This window comes from Danio rerio, chromosome 15 (genome assembly GCF_049306965.1).
Source record: "Danio rerio strain Tuebingen ecotype United States chromosome 15, GRCz12tu, whole genome shotgun sequence".
In the NCBI taxonomy this organism is placed as follows: Eukaryota; Metazoa; Chordata; class Actinopteri; order Cypriniformes; family Danionidae; genus Danio; species Danio rerio.
In genome coordinates this window covers 1,347,501-1,362,573 of record NC_133190.1, presented here as the reverse complement: position 1 = coordinate 1,362,573, position 15,073 = coordinate 1,347,501, and the positions used below count along the sequence as shown (strand labels likewise).

The following is a 15,073-nucleotide window of genomic DNA, read 5'->3' as shown; positions in this document are numbered from 1 at the left end:
AACTGTGTGATGGACGTCGATCATGGTTACATTTATTTCCTGGTTTTGTTCTGAAAATGATTCATTATGCAGAAATTAAGCACTGGTATTTACAATTGACATGGGTTGCTAAAACATACACCCATTCACAATGAAGACACTCGAACAAGTTGTTTTTCATTCAGGTCTTCTCTTTCTCCTCACAACATAAGGTAGCCTTCAAGACAACACATCTCTCACTCCTCACACGGACATTGTACTGACATGTTCTTGCTGTCACTGAAGCCCTGCGGCTGGATGGAGAGTGCTGGCCCAGATCATCTCTCTTCCTTCTGTTGGGCCTTTCCTGAACCATCAGATCCTGTATTCTGCCCTCTGGACAGTGGAAATGACAGCAACTGCACTGCACGGGTTTGACTACTAACTTACTTGAGCAGTTTTCAGGGCAACTTGAAGAGAAACCAAGTCAAATCATCTGCCCTCTTGCGTAGGTGTACCTCAGGGTTCGGTGCTTGGCCCATTTCTCTTCTCAGCTTATGGAAAGACCGCGCCGCTCAAGTTGAACACCTATAGCTGCACAAATCCTGGCTTGCATTGCAGACATAAAATGATAGGAATAGACTACAAGAGAAGACAGAAAGAGTCTCCAATAGCTGTTTATGTTAAAGGAAAAGTTCACCCAAAAACTAAAATTTACTCACTATTTATTACTATCTTATTACTGAACACTAATGTCCTGTTCTACTGAGTGGTACGGTACAGTTCAGTATGCTTTTATGTCCGTTCCCCTATCAATAGGTACCAAAAAGCGAACTGTACCATACCACATTTTGGCTACCCTTTGCAAACGCTACTGTAAGAGTCTAAAATATCAAATGCATTTGTTTATATCAACCCAAGATCATTCTGAAAACGTAGTCCCGCGGACGTTTCTGGAGAAACTCAGTGTTTTTTTTACGTACCGGGGGGTATGTACGGCCGCGTTTATTTTTTTCAAGTGAACGATTCGGGGCGGTGTGACGCTGTTCCCTTTCGTGCTTGCCTTACCTCTTTGTGGAGGCTTCCACACTCCGTTTGTCCACTCAGCTCACCGTGTACGTCGGCAGGCTCGAGATGCAGAGAGGGGTTGACCACGGCGACCGGGTTCGAGTCCGGGGAAGAGCGGTTCCAGCAATCAGGTAAGACAAAAACAGAATCCCAAAAATTAAGTGAACGAGTTTCGTGACAGGGCAAGAACGCGGCGAAATCCGAAAACGCGGTAGAAAAAAAAAAAAAGATCTGGGCTAACATTTTTTGTGACGGCAATTTGTAAACTGTTGCTCGGGTTTAGGGAAGCGAGCGGGCAGGCGGGTCGATCAGTAAAATTGGTTGGGTTCGGGGAAGGAGGAGGGCGGGTTGGCCGATTGGCCGGTCGAGCAGTCAATCATCCGGTCAGTCGGACAGCGGCCTCCGGTGGGTTCACGCAAGAACAGCGCGGGCGCGAACCGCACTCACGAGAGGCATCTGAGGTACGAAAAAGTGCACAACAGCGGCCTCTCGCGAAAAAGCGAAAACATAAACTGCAGCCGTACGTACCCGCCGGGATGTATTCCGCGGTCTCCAGAAACATCCGCAGGACTACGTTTCCACAATGAGCCCGGGTTGTTTTATATGGTCTTTTTCACCAAAGAAGGCTCACACAAATTCCAAAGGCAGATACTGATTAGATCAGGGCCTGGTGTGTGGACTTTGAGGGTTTTTCGATGTATATATGTACACACTGAAAACCCAAATACATTGACTGAACTAAATTAATTGAGTAAACTTGTTGCCTCAATTTAAGTGAGTAATGGAGTCTCCCAAAACTTGCATACAGAAGTTTATTTTGTATTAAAACATATGTTTTACACAGCGGATGCCCTTCCAACTGCAACCCAGTACTGGGAAACATCCATACACACTCATTCACACACACTACGGCCAACTTAGTTCATCAATTCCCCTATAGCGCATGTGTTTGAACTGTAAGGGAAACCGGAGCACCCGGAGGAAACTCACGCCAACACGGGGAGAACATGCAAACTCCACACAGAAACACCAACTGGCCCAGCTGGGACTAGAACCAGCGACCTTCTTGCTGTGAGGCGACAGTGCTAACCCATGAGCCACCGTGTCACCCCTGATCTTGTACTAACTAATGACTAATACACAGCGGATATCTTAATAACAGACCAGCAATACTCCAGCGGTTAATAGTGAGATACTAAAGTGTTACCGATAATCATTTTCTCAGAACATCTTAATCAACTGAGATTGAATAAGCGAACTCGAGGCCGATCATGTAAAAGTGTGATTAAGAAGCAAATGGCCTGTTTAAACTCAGGATTACATTAATATGACACCCATAATAGCGCTCTCTGAATATTACATGACAGGATCTCTGCACTGCTGAACACTCATTGATTTCAGAAGGAGAGCGCTTGTAAAAAGGGGAATTAGACCAGCAGCCCGGAGGAGCCCAAGCACTGAGAGAAGTTAATGCATCATTACCCAGAATTTACCCAGAGGTCCTGTTCTCCCACCCGGTCCAGCCCAGGACATGACGGCCACATTAGCAGAGAGAGAGAGAGAGATTTAAGAAGAAGGTATAAAGGGAGGAACAGGAGATGATACCACAGCTTCTGCTTTTCTGGCGGCTATTTTCAAGGCTACTTACAGGAATGCATTTGCAGGATGGGAGAAATGTCACGTCAATTAAAAAAAGAGGAAAGGAGACTTTTGTTTCAAACACTCTGTCATTTACATTAGCAGAGATGACAGATAAAAAACGGAGCGAGTGTTATAGAGAATAACAAAGCAGGAGAAAACACTTCAGCCAAGGGTCAGATCCTGCTCTCTGCTACTCTCACATGGTCGCCCACTGAAGCTAAGCAGGGCTGCGCCCGGTCAGTACCTGGATGGGAGGACACATGGGAAAGCTAGGTTGCTGCTGCAAGTGGTGTTAGTGAGGCCAGCAGGCAGGGCCGGAGCAAGCCGAACTGCCGCTCTAGGCAAAGGGCGATCACGCCACCCTTAACCCGAAAGTGAAAACGAAAGTGACCGGTTAGCAAAGTACCGGACCGTGGGGGATGAGGGTGTCGCGGATGAAATTGAAGATCGGGGGTTGGGTTGTGGTCGCGGATGTAATTGAGGACACGGGTGGTGAGGGAGGTGTCGCGGACGCCGCCCTCCCTATTCTGCCGCCTAGGTCGCCTCTATGGACGCGCCGGCCCTGCCACCAGAGGGCGCTTAACCTGTGGTCTGTGTAGATCCTAAGGCCCAGTATACTTAAGGGGGTGTGGGGGGGATGTGTTATGGGGTTCGGGAGGGGATAAGGGTGTCGCGGATTAAATTAAAAACCGGGGGTTGGGTTGTGGTCGCGGATATAACTGAGGACACGGGTGGTGAGGGAGGTGTTGCGGACGCCGTTCTCTCGGTAAGGGACGGATAAAGCTACTGAGGACGCGGTGGTGAGGGAGGTGTCGCAGACGCCGCCCTCCCTATTCTGCTGCCTAGGTCGCCTCTATAAATGCGCCGGCCCTGCCAGCAGAGGGCGCTTAATGTGTGGTCTGTGTAGGTCCTAAGGCCCAGTATACTGAAGGGGGTGTGGGGGGATGTGTTATGGGGTTCTGGAGGGGATGAGGGTGTCGCGGATGAAATTAAAAACTGGGGGTTGGGTTGTGGTCGCGGATATAAATGAGGACACGGGTGGTGAGGGAGGTGTCTCGGCCGCCGTTCACTTTCTATTTTCCTGCCATGGCACGGGTATAACTGCTAAGGACGCTGGTGGTGAGGGAGGTGTAGCAGACGCCGCCCTCTCTATTCTCCTGCCAAGGCACGAATATAACAGCTGAGGACGCTGGTGGTAAGGGAGGTGTCGCAGACTCCGCCATATCTATTCTGCTTCCCTAGGCGGCCACCTAGGTCGCCTTTATGGACACGCCAGCCCTGCTCACGCCAACACGGGGAGAACACACCAAAATGACACGGGGGTCACCACAGCAAAATGAACAGCCAACTATTCCAGCGTATGTTTTACACAGCGGATGCCCTTCCAACTGCAACCCAGTACTGGGAAACACTCATTCACACACACTACGGCCAATTTAGTTAATCAAATCTCCTATAGAGCATGTGTTTGAACTGTGGGAGAAACCGGAGCACTCGGAGGAATCCCACGCCAACACGGGGAGAACTGGCAAACTCCACACAGAAACACCAACTGACCCAGCTGGGACTCAAACCAGTGACCTCCTTGCTGTGAGGTGATCATACTACCCACTGCACCACTGTGACAGCTCTTTTCACCTTGACATAGCATTATTCTACATCGCCTTTGATCTTTTTTGCTTGTTTTATTTACAAACTCACTTAATTTTGTCTCATTATTTCTTAAAACAAGACAATATTTGTTTCCTGCTTCTTGTTTTAAGAACGTTTAGATGTTTGGATCAGTAAGAAGAGCATTGTCTGCAGTGTAAGCACCTCATCCAGGTATGTGAAGTGCATTTGTTCATTTCAGAACTGTCAGTGTGAATGCACGATATAAAGTTTACTACAGCAGTGTTTCTCAACCACGTTCTTGAAGGACCACCAGCACTGCATGTTTTGGATGTCTCCTTTCTCTCTCACCCCCATCACCGGTCTGTCAGTCTCTGCTAATGAGCTGATGATCTGAATCAGGTGTGTTTGGTTAAGGAGACAAATGTGCAGGTCTGGTGGTGCTCCAAGAACATGGTTGAGAAACACTGCACTACACATAATGCAGACTAGTGCATGAGTTTTGGGATGCAGCTAGCATGTCGGCACCAAAATCTGAAATGTAGATCGACGCCGTGTGTCATTGTGAATAATATTACAAGCATAAACATTTTTACAGAAGAAAATCAACAGATTTGTGCTGAAATGACACAAAAGGCGTCAAGTATCTTGTCAGAAACTGTATTCCTGTGTGTTTGAGAGTCATGGGATGATAATTCTGGCCTGATTTACTGACGACGGTGTCATTTTTAACCTGTATGACTGTCTGATGGATGGATATGAGGGATGAGATGTGCTTTTTCAGGCTGTCAGCTTTAAACAGAGCACACACTCAGCCACTCCTGGAGGTTTCTCGTTGGTTGCCTCGTGCACTGCCGAGTGTGCTTGTTAAAGCCTCTGATCATTCGTCACTCATCATTGTGGAAATACTCCATCTCTGCTCAAACTCTTACAGTGAGATGTGTGTGTTACAGTGAGTTCTCTGAAATAAAATCGCTGTCATAAATATTTTGTGCGTAAATAAAATTCACAAATCTGTAATTATAAAAACAAAAAGGGAAACGGGCGAGGCAGTGGAGCAGTAGGTAGTGCTGTCGCCTCACAGCAAGAAGGTCGCTGGGTCGCTGGTTCGAGCCTCGGCTCAGTTGGCGTTTCTGTGTGGAGTTTGCATGTTCTCCCTGCCTTCGTGTGGGTTTCCTCCGGGTGCTCCGGTTTCCAGTCCAAAGACATGCGGTACAGGTGAATTGGGTAGGCTAAATTGTCCATCATAGTGTATGAGTGTGAATGTGTGTGGATGTTTCCCAGAGATGGGTTGCGGCTGGAAGGGCATCCTCTACGTAAAAAAAGATGCTGGATAAATTGGCAGTTCATTCCGCTGTGGTGACCCCGGATTAAAAGAGGGACTAAGCTGACAAGAAAATGAATGAATGAATGAATTTGATTATTTATTTATTTATTAGTTTTTTATTTATTTATTTATTTATTTATTTAATTATTCATTAATTTTCCTTTAGGTTAATCTCTTATTTATCAGGGGTCGCCAGAGCAACCACCAACTAATTCCAGCATAGATATTATGCAGCAGATGCCCTTCCAGATGCAACCTAGTACTGGGAAACACCCATACACTCATTTACACACACACACTCACACACTACGACCAGTTTAGTTCATCAATTCCCCTATAGCGCATGTGTTTGGACTGTGGGGGAAACCAGAGCACCCGGAGGAAACCCACGCCAACACGGGGAGAACATGCAAACTCCACACAGAAACAACAAGATCACTATTCACTGCTCAGTGGTTAGCACTGTTGCCTTACAGCAAGAAGGTCAGTGGTTCAAGTCCCAGCTGGGTCAGTTGGCATTTCTGTGTGGAGTTTGCATGTTCTCCCCGTGTTGGCGTAGGTGCTCCAGGTGTATGTAAAAAAATAAATAAATGAATATATATATATATATATATATATATATATATATATATATATATATATATATATATATATATATATATATATATACATATACATATATATATATATATATACATATATATATATATATATATATATATATATATATATATATATATATATATATATATATATATATATATATATATATATAACTGGTCACACACACACATATATATATATATATATATATATATATATATATATATATATATATATATATTTGTAAATATATGTATATATATATATATATATATATATATATATATATATATATATATATATATATATATATATATATATATATATTTAATAATATAATATAAAATTAAATATATAAAATATATATAAAATAAAATATATAAAATATATATATATCTAATAATATTGACCTTAAAATCTTTATATATATATATAAAAAAATATTTTTTTTCCAGCAGAAATAAAACAAATAAGACTTTCACCAGAATAAAAAAATATAAGAGGAAATACTGTGAACAATTCCTGAATCTGTTCAACATCATTTGGGAAATATTTGATTCACAGGAAGGCGAATAATTCTGACTTCAGCTGTAATGGGTGTGTTCCAGTAAGTGTGTGAGCCACAGATAACTGGAGTGTGTGTGTGTGTCTTTATCTGGCATCAGGAGCCGCTGTAAAGCGTTTCTGACCTGATTAAGGCCACGCTGCTGGAAATTGGATAAGGGAATTGCAGCTGCGCAACTCTATAGTGGGAAAAGTGTTATTTTTATCCCTCTCGACAGTCGCGCCGCTAAACCTGGAGGTAGAGGCGGCGGAGCAGGGGATTATGGGTAAGACGATAAGAGCTCCAGAAACTCTCCGGTCATGGATCTGTCATGGGCGTACAGACCGTCATTACCCAATAATCACATCAGACGGCTCAATTAGAGGCGGGACGAGGTGGAGACGTTCATTAATTAAGAGATTTATATTGAATTAAATCAATATTCCACTTATAGACACGTACTGCACGGTGAGAGGCGTCATCTGCTTCCCTGTAATCACCTTTCAGAGTCGATATGCTTATGATCTCAGTTATTAGACTGTACAATATATCTGCTAATGAACACTTTCTGTGTTTAGTGTGTTTATTTGCGGTGGTGAATTGCATTATGGGATGTTGATCTCTGCTCTGTCCACTTCTGATGTTGAAAACTCAACTCTACAGTTTAACAAAGAGACTTTTACTGACATTTTAGTGGTTTTAGATAAAATAATAAATCAGAAATAATATATATTGTGTAAAATAAGAGTAAATGTGCTGCAGTTTATGACTATAGTGTAATATACAACACCAACACATACAATAGAGCACTGCAGACTATCACACATGCTCAGAAAAGACACTTCTTTTAAGGTTAAAAGTTGTTGAAAGCAAGATCAAGATCTTATAATGCAACTCAGAAGCAGAAATAAAGGAGAAAAAATAAAAACATCAATCACAAAATATGGAAATGCTTATTTTCAGAGATTTTTACAGTGTAAAAACACAGGCTCTATTTTAATGATCTAGACCAGGGGTTCTCAACTGGTTTGGCCATGGGACCCACATTTTAACATGGTCATCAGGCCGCGACCCAAATTTTTTAGGAACTATAATACAATTTTCGGATTCATAATTAATTTGTATTTATTTGTTAGAGTAAACTAGTAACAGACACATCATAAGACATTCACCAAGACTTACAAATAAACAATATTTTATTGCTGTCATTGCTGGATCAAATTACAGATATTTTACAAAGTAAAAACGACAAATACTGTTAATATTAAACTTAATAAAACATGTTTTATGGTTTCTAAATGTTGTTTTAATTTAGAAGGTTTCATGCTCTCTTTTGAGAGGCCCTCACTACATATGACACTGAGGCTTTAAGTCTTTTTTTCATCAATATATATATATATATATATATATATATATATATATATATATATATATACTTTACATACTCGGGGTCGTACTTGCACTTCGACATAGTAGTTGCAATAATTAAATGAAATTTCACATGTCAAACAGTAGGGTTGCCGCACACATTTCAAAATAAAAGTCCGGTATAAGCAAAATAAGTTAAAAATTTTACTTTGGTTGCTTTGTTTTTTTTTTGACCCAACACTCCGCGACCCACTAAAAATGTTCCACCGACCCACTTTTGGGTCGCGACCCACCAGTTGAGAAGCACTGATCTAGACTGTAAAGAGCAGTCAGTTGCTTGGAACACACACGTTTATTTTCTTAACTTGCCTGCATCATGAACTCCACATGCACTTCCGCTTTTCCCAATACCCCTCTAGTTAAAGCAACAGTACAAAACAGTAATGGTATCATTACATTACATAGGCACTCCTCGAACCAGCAACCCAGCGACCTTCTTGCTGTGAGGCGACAGCACTACCTACTGCGCCACTACATACTGACCATTCTTTTAATAAACATGTCAGCGTCCCTTACATGACACAATCATACTGTATATGGAATATTTCATTTCAACATTTTCCTTCAGCTTAGTCTCTTATTTATCAGGGGTCGCCACAGCGGAATGAACCACCAACTATTCCAGCATATGTTTTGCACAGTGCATGCCCTTCTAACCACAACCCAGCACTGCGAAACAACCATACACACTCATTTACACACACACACTCATACACAAAGGCCAATTTAGTTAATCAACTGCCCTATAGCGCATGTGTTTGGACTGTGGGGGAAACCGGAGCACCCGGAGGAAACCAACGCAAACACAGGGAGAACATGCAAACTCCACACAGAAACACCAACTGACTGCTTAAACTCTATTGCAGCACAGTTCGAGCTGATCACAGTGTCAGCAGACTTATAAGAAAACAAAGGGCACGTCAAAGCATCCTCAGGGAAAAGCCCCCTCAGACCCCCTCAGAGTGTTGACTGATGTTTTATCACTTTGTCTTTGTCTATATATCTGAGCTGTACTTCCGTTCTACTTCTGTTTTGACATTTGAAGCATGTTATGCTAACAATTATTTATATGTTCTGCAAAAAACACCAAAGACTTCAGAGAAAGCTCGTGTTTGACTTCCAATTACTGCAGAGACAACTGCGAAAACCAATCAGAGGACAGATGTGCTTGAAGACATTTATGGCTCATTGTACAGCATCATGCTACCAAGAAACTCTCAAACTTTTTCTTTCATTGTCTTTTTTGTGTTTGTTGTACTTTTGTAGTCTCATAAAAACACCCATAAAGCTGTTCATAACATAATAAACTGTCCAATGCATGATATTCATAGACTACAGAAAGCCGCGAGGGTCATTTTAGAGTGCACCTATGAATAAAACACTGGACTTTAGGAAGATTTCGTGTCGTTAGCTCCAGTAATTGTGAAGGATTCACTTAATAATGGGAATATTTAAAGATTCTAGACTAGCTGGAATCCCGGACGAGCCCCCACTTTATGCTATGACCTGGTTCAAAGTCATAACTAAAGCCTCCTTTCCACTGCACACGACAAGCGACAGACCGGAAGTCGTTCATTTCCAATGGAGAGCAGTCCGGGAGCTGCGTGGAGTTCCGATCATCTCCGTATGCGGAAAATTCGTATCCGAATTGAGCTGCGGATCCGTTGAAATATTTGAACTTCTGCGACTAGACCTTATGCGACCTGCCGACCGGATATGATGTATTCCAGTGTTTTTCAAGCAGATCGTGCGCGCGAGATGAGAAATAGGAGTTTATTTGGTTATTTTTTTTATTATAAAAAGTCTATATTAAAAAAATATATTTTCTGTTCATAAATGTAAGTAAAAAACTATTAAAAATATTTATTTTTAATGTTGCCTCCACATTTCCTCCAGTATTTTAGCGGTCTATGAGTTTCTAGTATTTATTAATTCATGTAAACGCACAGAGAATGAAGGCTCTTGCTTTTGCGACAACACTGAAAATACTGCGCGGCTGCCACAAGGGGGCGTATTCCGACAGTCGTGTCCAAATGTCGTGTGCAGTGTAAAGGCGGCTTTAGGCCAAACAGGATCTGCAGACATTTTGTGCTATTTCTGTGCAAAATTGTGTAAAAAAGTCTGATTTTAGGAGTATCGTAACTAAAAACTTCATATAAGAAATAAAATATAATACGTTTTTAAGTTTTATGTAATGTTTACAATGTAAATCTAATTAGATCCACTGATTTGGTAAACAAAGCAAGTCTTTCATATAATATATCAGACCTCCTGTAATTTTTTTTTTTGCGATTAAAACTGCCTTTGTGGCGGTAATTTTACATATTTACGTTTTACATTAGTTTACCTGCACAGCACATCACTAGCTGGCCTCCGTTTACTCACCCCCCCTAAACCTCACTCCCATCCGGGTCACGGCACCAATGTAACCCCGCCGGTCCTACTGCACCCAACCTGCTCCAATCTGGGATTGAACCGGCGACCTTCGGCATGGGAATCGGTTGCTCTAACAAGGAGGTTAAAGACCATGGCCTCTAGCATCTGTCACTAGAGCACCTTTACAAGTCAGAGTGAGGTTTACCTACACAGCGCTTCACTAGCTGGCCTCCGTTAAACTCACCCCTCTAAACCTCACTCCCATCCGGGTCACGGCACCAATGTAACCCTGCCGGTCCTACACCATCCAAACCTGCTCTGAGCTGGGATTGAACCGGCGACCTTCCGTATGAAAATTGGTTGCTCTAACAAGGAGGCTAAAGACCATGACCTCTAGCATCTGTCACTAGAGCACCTTTAGAGGTCAGAGTGAGGTTTACCTGCACAGCACTTACTAGCTGGCCTCCGTTACACTGGAATCGTTGTCCTATGAATCATTTGCTTCAGTGCAGGTGTGTGTTGGACTTGAGGAAATATTCTAATGACATTCCCCCAGGTGTCTAGTAAAGGCCCCCGTGAGGTAATAGTGAACGTGCGGTTCCAGTACAACCAGTGCCTTCTCTGCATTCAGGACAGCTGGCAGAACATCTGATGCCAAATGGGAAACACCTCAGGAGCTTCGAAGTCATAAAATGAGTTGAAATGTGTGTGTGTGATGTTTTATAATGGAAACAAACCCGTCAAACCCCCTAACAGATGAAGAAAACCTGTGTTTTTACGACACAGACTGGGAGCTTTTAATAAGTTGACTATAAAAGCTGTTGAAGACTGATGTTGTGGGTACATTTTCTCCCTCCGATTGGTTCGTTAACACTACAATAATGTGCCATGATCTATTTTTTTGCCAATATGAACAAACAATGAACTATCTGTGTACAGCGTTTACAGGTGACCTATTATCCCCCTTTTTAAAATAAGCTTCTGATGTGCCCAGTGTGAAGTTTCAGCTCATAATAGCACACATGATGTTGTCTACCTCTCTGAAAACTGACCCTTTTAGGTTTTACTCCTAATTGTGCCATTTTGGTGACTGTCACTTTAAATGCAAATGAGATTTTTAAGAGTGGGCGGAGCTTCAAACGCCTGCGTGTCAGCACAGTGGCAGATTCAAAAGCAAGACTAACGCTATCTGTGTGAGTATGGCAGCACAGGCTCATTGTGGATATGTACCACCGTATACATTTTAGGAAAGCGCAAATTATGTAGCCAGAGGAACGTATTGACGAAGACGAAGATATCGAGATAAGAAAACTCTGGTTATTTATAGTAAGTTAGGAATCAGCTGACTGGATAATCGGTCTTGAGGTAATGCTGAAACAGATGTGAGCAATCATAAGCAGTTGATCCTCTCGAAATTTGTTTATAAATAAACTTCACTTAAAACGAACGCTACAAGCAGGGCCGGAGCATCAATATAGGCAATCCAGGCGGCTGCTAGGGCTGTAGAATAAAAAGGGCAGTGTTTGCGACACCCCCTCCATCGGTCCACATCATCGACATCAACCCCCCCGGTCTGATTATAAACAATCAAGTCAAGTCTGATTATAAACAATACAATTAATACATGTTTTACATTATATTCACACAACCAGGGCCGGAGCAAGCTGAACTGCCGCTCTAGGCAAAGGACGGTCACGCTGTCCTCAAACCTAAAGTGAAACCGGGGGGGAGGGGTGTCAATTCTGCCACCCTAGACGCGGCTATAACTGAGGTGCGGGTGGCGAGGGTAGTTTGGGGGACGCCACCCTCTCTATTCTGCCGCGCTAGACGCGGATATAACTGAGGCAGGGGTGGCCAGGGTAGTTTCAGGGACGCCACTCTAGACGCAGATGAGGGCGCGGGTGGCGAGGGTAGTTTCAGGGACAATGCTCTCTATATTCTGCCACCCTAGACGCAGATGAGGGCGCGGGTGGCGAGGGTAGTTTCAGCGACAATGCTCTCTTTATTCTGCCACCCTAGACGCAGATGAGGGCGCGGGTGGCGAGGGTAGTTTCGGGGACGCCTAGGTCGCCTCTATGGAAGCGCCGGCCCTGCACACAACTGGGTTTAAATTCCTTATAGAAGTGATTTCTGCATAATAGGCCCCCTTTAACAATCATAGCTCATAATTGTACTAATGCATTATTCAGGCTAACATCTGAGTCAACAACTACTAATAACAAACTACTATATGTTTACGTGAACAAAATTGGAATAAACACCATAATAAATGTATAGTTCATTGTTTGTTCAGTATATTAACATCAACTCATGGAACATTATTGTCAGTGTTTGTTACAGGGCTGTAAACAGGGTCACAGCACCATGAAATCCACCATAACAACAAGCCGATACAGTGGATAAGGCAGCAAGAGCTCTCAGACTCCACAATGCACCCCGGTGCCACCGCCAGTCAATCAAGGTGCCCTTCAGCAGGAAATGTTATGGATCTCTGGGGGCTGCGGGTTTATGCGTAATTTTGCATAATTGCATAAAACGCCGGAGAATTTCAGTCTGAGTCAAACACTGGGATGTTCTTCCGCAGTCAAGGTGAGCACAGGCACTGGGGCACTGAATAGCAAGACAGGGGGAGTAGAGGACATAAAGGTTTTAGTGTCCAACAAAACAGAAATAAACAGACATTGTTTATGTCTATAGCGGTTTTTACAATGTAGATTGTGTCAAAGCAGCTTCACATATCCGTTCGGTGTTGCACAAATGTCACCGTTAAAGTCTGGACTGCATTTTGAACCAGCTGAAGTTTCTTAATTAGGCCTTCATGGGAACCACCAAGTAATGCATTACAGTAATCTAACAGAGAGGTCATGAAAGCATGAATAAGCTTTTCCACATTAGACACTGATTCAGTAGCATATGTCAAAGTTTGGCAATGTTTCCGAGATGAAAAACGCACAAAAATGTAGAGATGCTTGAAATGAGTCAAATATCACCTCCAGATTTTTGAAAGAAGACGAGAACTAAAGTCCATCAAGTGTTAAGCAGTTTCGATTTTTGAGATTTTTGGGGTCCAATAAGCAAGACCTCAGCTTTATCTGAATTTAGTAATAGCAAGTTAATAATCATCCAATGTTTTACACTCACCGGCCACTTTATTAGGTACACCTTACTAGCACCGGGTTGGACCCCTTTTGCCTTCAGAACTGCCTTAATCCTTCTTGACATGGATTCAACAAGATACTGGAAATATTCCTCAGGGATTTTGCTCCATATTGACATGATAGCATCGCACAGTCGCTGCAGATTTGTCGGCTGCACATCCATGATGCCAATCTCCCGTTCCACCACATCCCAAAGCTGCTCTATTGGATTGAGCTCTGGTGACTGTGGAGGCCATTTGAGTACAGTGAACTCATTATCATGTTCATGAAACCAGTCTGAGATGATTGAGCTTTATGACATGCTGCGTTATCCTGCTGGAAGTAGCCATCAGAAGATGGAGACACTGTGCTCATAAAGGGATGGACATGGTCAGCAGCAATACTCAGGTAGGCTGTGGCGTTGATGCTCAATTGGTACTAATGGACCCAAAGACAATCTCCGCCACACCATTACACCACCACAGCAGCCTGAACCGCTGATACAAGGCAGGTGCATCCATGCTTTCATGTTGTTGAGGCCAAATTCTGCAAATTCTTCCAACAACCATGCCGCGTTTAAAATCCCTTAAATCCCCTTTCTTCCCCATTCTGATGCTCGCTTTAAACTGCAGCAGATCATCTCGACCATGTCTACTTGCCTAAATGCACTGATTTGCAGCCATGTGATTGGCTGACTAGAAATTTGCGTTAACAAACAGTTGGACAGGTGTACCTAATAAAGTGGCCGGTGAGTGTACATCTGTTCATTTTGTGATCATGTACAGATGTTCAGGTTGTGAGGTTGACATGTACAGCTTATCGTCAGCATAACAGTGGAAACTCGCTCCATGTTTTTAACGTTATCTCCAAGTGAAGTACTGTATAGCATATATGATGTGAACAACAAGGGGCAGAGGACTGAGCCTTGTGCTACACCACAGGTTCCCCACTACACCTACATACATCTGCTTTGGGCAGGGGTGTAAATTCCCCGTTTTCAAACTCCTGTTTCTGCCCCCTCTTTAAAATGAATTGGTCATGATTAAGCCACTGCTAATTCACGGATAATGTCTAGTAATGCAGAGTTTTCAATTTTGTGTGAACTAACCCTTTAATCACGCTCTGGATTTTGCAGCAGTGTCTCGAAGCGCTGGTTTCTCTTCAGTTTTGACATTAAAGAGGATCATCAGAGTATGGATTTTCATGAAGGTCAGTGTGGAGACCTCATAAGGATTACAGATGATTTGCTGCAACAAAAGCATCATCAAATATAGCATCTTCAGCTGGAGAGTATAAGAATGAGAGTCAGACTAATAACCGAGGACACCAACAAAAATACAAAAGTGTGCTAATTCCAGCCTATAAACGGGCCTGAGTATC

General features: G+C 42.9%; 1 protein-coding gene and 1 long non-coding RNA gene across 2 annotated transcripts in view; both read left to right on the top strand.

Moving 5' to 3' along the window:
- The window catches only part of kpna4 (karyopherin alpha 4 (importin alpha 3)), a 408,827-nt gene that overhangs the window by 299,232 nt on the left and 94,522 nt on the right, over nucleotides 1-15,073 (top strand). The window lies entirely within an intron of this gene.
- The window catches only part of LOC141377994 (uncharacterized), a 66,982-nt gene that overhangs the window by 24,878 nt on the left and 27,031 nt on the right, over nucleotides 1-15,073 (top strand). The gene's annotated exons all lie outside the window — the stretch shown is intronic.